We start from the raw sequence: 7,213 nt of genomic DNA on the forward strand, positions 1-7,213 counted from the left end.
ATGAAGTCTGACACCCAGAAAGAAATTGACATGTTACAACGAGAGAAACAAGACCTGAAGGAAGAAAAAGAGAGGCTGGAGATCACAAAAACTGAGCTACAGAACAACAAAGAAAACTTTGACAGTGTCCTGGATGACATAAACAGAGAGAAAAGCAACATGTCAGATTTGGCTGTTCAGCTTCAAAAAGAAAGGGAAGAACTTGAGAATGTCATGAACATTATTGCCTTGAAACAAAAAGAACAAGAACTCAAGGATGACGACATCAAAAGACAAACACAAGACCTTGAAAACAGTCGTGGCATTGCACTAGCAGAAAGAGAAGAACTGGAACTTTTGAGGAAGGATCTAATCCAGAGGAAAGATGAGGTTGAAGCTGCCATGGACAGTATCATTGGAGAGAAAGAACAGCTCAAACAAAGTAAGACTGTTATTGACAGGGAGAGAGACATGCTTGTGGATGAAAGGGACAAAATGGAAGGAGATTTGTCTGAACTGAAAATGAAAGAGGATCAGCTCATGAGAAAAATGACAACCATTGAAAATCTGAGTGCAAAACTCAAACAGCTGAATGACAGGACACGTGAAGACATCAGAAAGAAAATGGACATGTTAGAGCAGAAAAATGATGACATACAAAGACTAAACATTGTACTGGAGCAAAAGCATGATGAACTTGACAAAGAGAAAGAAAAGATGGATGGTTGTATTGAAATGATACAGAGAGAAAAGGACAGTCTGATGAGAATGAAGTCGGCCATGGCGATGCAGAAAGAAGAAATGGAAAGTGAATGGAAACAAGAGCTATTGGTGGAAAAACAACATCTTGAAAAATCCAAGAAACAAATGGAAAGAGAGAGGGATGATCTGCTGACAATGAAGTCAGCCATGGCGATGCAGAAAGAAGAAATGGAAAGTGAATGGAAACAAGAGCTTTTGCTGGAAAAACAAGATCTTGAAAAACTCAAGACAGAGATGGAGAGAGAGAGGGAGGATTTTGGTAGAGCGAATGAGATGATGAATAAAGAGAAACAGGACTTGGACTTGATGAAGTCTGACACCCAGAAAGAAATTGACATGTTACAACGAGAGAAACAAGACCTGAAGGAAGAAAAAGAGAGGCTGGAGATCACAAAAACTGAGCTACAGAACAACAAAGAAAACTTTGACAGTGTCCTGGATGACATAAACAGAGAGAAAAGCAACATGTCAGATTTGGCTGTTCAGCTTCAAAAAGAAAGGGAAGAACTTGAGAACGTCATGAACATTATTGCCTTGAAACAAAAAGAACAAGAACTCAAGGATGACGACATCAAAAGACAAACACAAGACCTTGAAAACAGTCGTGGCATTGCACTAGCAGAAAGAGAAGAACTGGAACTTTTGAGGAAGGATCTAATCCAGAGGAAAGATGAGGTTGAATCTGCCATGGACAGTATCATTGGAGAGAAAGAACAGCTCAAACAAAGTAAGACTGTTATTGACAGGGAGAGAGACATGCTTGTGGATGAAAGGGACAAAATGGAAGGAGATTTGAAAATGAAAGAGGATCAGCTCATGAGAAAAATGACAACCATTGAAAATCTGAGTGCAAAACTCAAACAGCTGAATGACAGGACACGTGAAGACATCAGAAAGAAAATGGACATGTTAGAGCAGAAAAATGATGACATACAAAGACTAAACATTGTACTGGAGCAAAAGCATGATGAACTTGACAAAGAGAAAGAAAAGATGGATGGTTGTATTGAAATGATACAGAGAGAAAAGGACAGTCTGATGAGAATGAAGTCGGCCATGGCGATGCAGAAAGAAGAAATGGAAAGTGAATGGAAACAAGAGCTATTGGTGGAAAAACAACATCTTGAAAAATCCAAGAAACAAATGGAAAGAGAGAGGGATGATCTGCTGACAATGAAGTCAGCCATGGCGATGCAGAAAGAAGAAATGGAAAGTGAATGGAAACAAGAGCTTTTGCTGGAAAAACAAGATCTTGAAAAACTCAAGACAGAGATGGAGAGAGAGAGGGAGGATTTTGGTAGAGCGAATGAGATGATGAATAAAGAGAAACAGGACTTGGACTTGATGAAGTCTGACACCCAGAAAGAAATTGACATGTTACAACGAGAGAAACAAGACCTGAAGGAAGAAAAAGAGAGGCTGGAGATCACAAAAACTGAGCTACAGAACAACAAAGAAAACTTTGACAGTGTCCTGGATGACATAAACAGAGAGAAAAGCAACATGTCAGATTTGGCTGTTCAGCTTCAAAAAGAAAGGGAAGAACTTGAGAATGTCATGAACATTATTGCCTTGAAACAAAAAGAACAAGAACTCAAGGATGACGACATCAAAAGACAAACACAAGACCTTGAAAACAGTCGTGGCATTGCACTAGCAGAAAGAGAAGAACTGGAACTTTTGAGGAAGGATCTAATCCAGAGGAAAGATGAGGTTGAAGCTGCCATGGACAGTATCATTGGAGAGAAAGAACAGCTCAAACAAAGTAAGACTGTTATTGACAGGGAGAGAGACATGCTTGTGGATGAAAGGGACAAAATGGAAGGAGATTTGTCTGAACTGAAAATGAAAGAGGATCAGCTCATGAGAAAAATGACAACCATTGAAAATCTGAGTGCAAAACTCAAACAGCTGAATGACAGGACACGTGAAGACATCAGAAAGAAAATGGACATGTTAGAGCAGAAAAATGATGACATACAAAGACTAAACATTGTACTGGAGCAAAAGCATGATGAACTTGACAAAGAGAAAGAAAAGATGGATGGTTGTATTGAAATGATACAGAGAGAAAAGGACAGTCTGATGAGAATGAAGTCGGCCATGGCGATGCAGAAAGAAGAAATGGAAAGTGAATGGAAACAAGAGCTATTGGTGGAAAAACAACATCTTGAAAAATCCAAGAAACAAATGGAAAGAGAGAGGGATGATCTGCTGACAATGAAGTCAGCCATGGCGATGCAGAAAGAAGAAATGGAAAGTGAATGGAAACAAGAGCTTTTGGTGGAAAAACAAGATCTTGAAAAAGTCAAGGCAGATATGGAGAGAGAGAGGGAGGATCTTGGTAGAGCGAATGAGATGATGAATAAAGAGAAACAGGACTTGGACTTGATGAAGTCTGACACCCAGAAAGAAATTGACATGTTACAACGAGAGAAACAAGACCTGAAGGAAGAAAAAGAGAGGCTGGAGATCACAAAAACTGAGCTACAGAACAACAAAGAAAACCTTGACAGTGTCCTGGATGACATAAACAGAGAGAAAAGCAACATGTCAGATTTGGCTGTTCAGCTTCAAAAAGAAAGGGAAGAACTTGAGAATGTCATGAACATTATTGCCTTGAAACAAAAAGAACAAGAACTCAAGGATGACGACATCAAAAGACAAACACAAGACCTTGAAAACAGTCGTGGCATTGCACTAGCAGAAAGAGAAGAACTGGAACTTTTGAGGAAGGATCTAATCCAGAGGAAAGATGAAGTTGAAGCTGCCATGGACAGTATCATTGGAGAGAAAGAACAGCTCAAACAAAGTAAGACTGTTATTGACAGGGACAGAGACATGCTTGTGGATGAAAGGGACAAAATGGAAGGAGATTTGAAAATGAAAGAGGATCAGCTCATGAGAAAAATGACAACCATTGAAAATCTGAGTGCAAAACTCAAACAGCTGAATGACAGGACACGTGAAGACATCAGAAAGAAAATGGACAGATTAGAGCAGAAAAATGATGACATACAAAGACTCAGCATTGTATTGGAGCAAAAGCATGATGAACTTGACAAAGAGAAAGAAAAGATGGATGGTTGTATTGAAATGATACAGAGAGAAAAGGACAGTCTGATGAGAATGAAGTCGGCCATGGCGATGCAGAAAGAAGAAATGGAAAGTGAATGGAAACAAGAGCTTTTGCTGGAAAAACAACATCTTGAAAAAGTCAAGGCAGATATGGAGAGAGAGAGGGATGATCTGCTGACAATGAAGTCAGCCATGGCGATGCAGAAAGAAGAAATGGAAAGTGAATGGAAACAAGAGCTTTTGGTGGAAAAACAAGATCTTGAAAAAGTCAAGGCAGATATGGAGAGAGAGAGGGAGGATCTTGGTAGAGCGAATGAGATGATGAATAAAGAGAAACAGGACTTGGACTTGATGAAGTCTGACACCCAGAAAGAAATTGACATGTTACAACGAGAGAAACAAGACCTGAAGGAAGAAAAAGAGAGGCTGGAGATCACAAAAACTGAGCTACAGAACAACAAAGAAAACTTTGACAGTGTCCTGGATGACATAAACAGAGAGAAAAGCAACATGTCAGATTTGGCTGTTCAGCTTCAAAAAGAAAGGGAAGAACTTGAGAATGTCATGAACATTATTGCCTTGAAACAAAAAGAACAAGAACTCAAGGATGACGACATCAAAAGACAAACACAAGACCTTGAAAACAGTCGTGGCATTGCACTAGCAGAAAGAGAAGAACTGGAACTTTTGAGGAAGGATCTAATCCAGAGGAAAGATGAGGTTGAAGCTGCCATGGACAGTATCATTGGAGAGAACGAACAGCTCAAACAAAGTAAGACTGTTATTGACAGGGACAGAGACATGCTTGTGGATGAAAGGGACAAAATGGAAGGAGATTTGAAAATGAAAGAGGATCAGCTCATGAGAAAAATGACAACCATTGAAAATCTGAGTGCAAAACTCAAACAGCTGAATGACAGGACACGTGAAGACATCAGAAAGAAAATGGACAGATTAGAGCAGAAAAATGATGACATACAAAGACTCAGCATTGTATTGGAGCAAAAGCATGATGAACTTGACAAAGAGAAAGAAAAGATGGATGGTTGTATTGAAATGATACAGAGAGAAAAGGACAGTCTGATGAGAATGAAGTCGGCCATGGCGATGCAGAAAGAAGAAATGGAAAGTGAATGGAAACAAGAGCTTTTGGTGGAAAAACAACATCTTGAAAAAGTCAAGGCAGATATGGAGAGAGAGAGGGATGATCTGCTGACAATGAAGTCAGCCATGGCGATGCAGAAAGAAGAAATGGAAAGTGAATGGAAACAAGAGCTTTTGCTGGAAAAACAAGATCTTGAAAAAGTCAAGGCAGATATGGAGAGAGAGAGGGAGGATCTTGGTAGAGCGAATGAGATGATGAATAAAGAGAAACAGGACTTGGACTTGATGAAGTCTGACACCCAGAAAGAAATTGACATGTTACAACGAGAGAAACAAGACCTGAAGGAAGAAAAAGAGAGGCTGGAGATCACAAAAACTGAGCTACAGAACAACAAAGAAAACTTTGACAGTGTCCTGGATGACATAAACAGAGAGAAAAGCAACATGTCAGATTTGGCTGTTCAGCTTCAAAAAGAAAGGGAAGAACTTGAGAATGTCATGAACATTATTGCCTTGAAACAAAAAGAACAAGAACTCAAGGATGACGACATCAAAAGACAAACACAAGACCTTGAAAACAGTCGTGGCATTGCACTAGCAGAAAGAGAAGAACTGGAACTTTTGAGGAAGGATCTAATCCAGAGGAAAGATGAGGTTGAAGCTGCCATGGACAGTATCATTGGAGAGAACGAACAGCTCAAACAAAGTAAGACTGTTATTGACAGGGACAGAGACATGCTTGTGGATGAAAGGGACAAAATGGAAGGAGATTTGAAAATGAAAGAGGATCAGCTCATGAGAAAAATGACAACCATTGAAAATCTGAGTGCAAAACTCAAACAGCTGAATGACAGGACACGTGAAGACATCAGAAAGAAAATGGACAGATTAGAGCAGAAAAATGATGACATACAAAGACTCAGCATTGTATTGGAGCAAAAGCATGATGAACTTGACAAAGAGAAAGAAAAGATGGATGGTTGTATTGAAATGATACAGAGAGAAAAGGACAGTCTGATGAGAATGAAGTCGGCCATGGCGATGCAGAAAGAAGAAATGGAAAGTGAATGGAAACAAGAGCTTTTGGTGGAAAAACAACATCTTGAAAAAGTCAAGGCAGATATGGAGAGAGAGAGGGATGATCTTGGTAGAGCGAATGAGATGATGAATAAAGAGAAACAGGACTTGGACTTGATGAAGTCTGACACCCAGAAAGAAATTGACATGTTACAACGAGAGAAACAAGACCTGAAGGAAGAAAAAGAGAGGCTGGAGATCACAAAAACTGAGCTACAGAACAACAAAGAAAACCTTGACAGTGTCCTGGATGACATAAACAGAGAGAAAAGCAACATGTCAGATTTGGCTGTTCAGCTTCAAAAAGAAAGGGAAGAACTTGAGAATGTCATGAACATTATTGCCTTGAAACAAAAAGAACAAGAACTCAAGGATGACGACATCAAAAGACAAACACAAGACCTTGAAAACAGTCGTGGCATTGCACTAGCAGAAAGAGAAGAACTGGAACTTTTGAGGAAGGATCTAATCCAGAGGAAAGATGAGGTTGAAGCTGCCATGGACAGTATCATTGGAGAGAAAGAACAGCTCAAACAAAGTAAGACTGTTATTGACAGGGAGAGAGACATGCTTGTGGATGAAAGGGACAAAATGGAAGGAGATTTGAAAATGAAAGAGGATCAGCTCATGAGAAAAATGACAACCATTGAAAATCTGAGTGCAAAACTCAAACAGCTGAATGACAGGACACGTGAAGACATCAGAAAGAAAATGGACAGATTAGAGCAGAAAAATGATGACATACAAAGACTCAGCATTGTATTGGAGCAAAAGCATGATGAACTTGACAAAGAGAAAGAAAAGATGGATGGTTGTATTGAAATGATACAGAGAGAAAAGGACAGTCTGATGAGAATGAAGTCGGCCATGGCGATGCAGAAAGAAGAAATGGAAAGTGAATGGAAACAAGAGCTTTTGCTGGAAAAACAACATCTTGAAAAAGTCAAGGCAGATATGGAGAGAGAGAGGGATGATCTGCTGACAATGAAGTCAGCCATGGCGATGCAGAAAGAAGAAATGGAAAGTGAATGGAAACAAGAGCTTTTGGTGGAAAAACAAGATCTTGAAAAAGTCAAGGCAGATATGGAGAGAGAGAGGGAGGATCTTGGTAGAGCGAATGAGATGATGAATAAAGAGAAACAGGACTTGGACTTGATGAAGTCTGACACCCAGAAAGAAATTGACATGTTACAACGAGAGAAACAAGACCTGA

The sequence above is a fragment of the Centroberyx gerrardi genome, chromosome 11 (assembly GCF_048128805.1).
Source record: "Centroberyx gerrardi isolate f3 chromosome 11, fCenGer3.hap1.cur.20231027, whole genome shotgun sequence".
NCBI classification, from domain to species: domain Eukaryota; kingdom Metazoa; phylum Chordata; class Actinopteri; order Beryciformes; family Berycidae; genus Centroberyx; species Centroberyx gerrardi.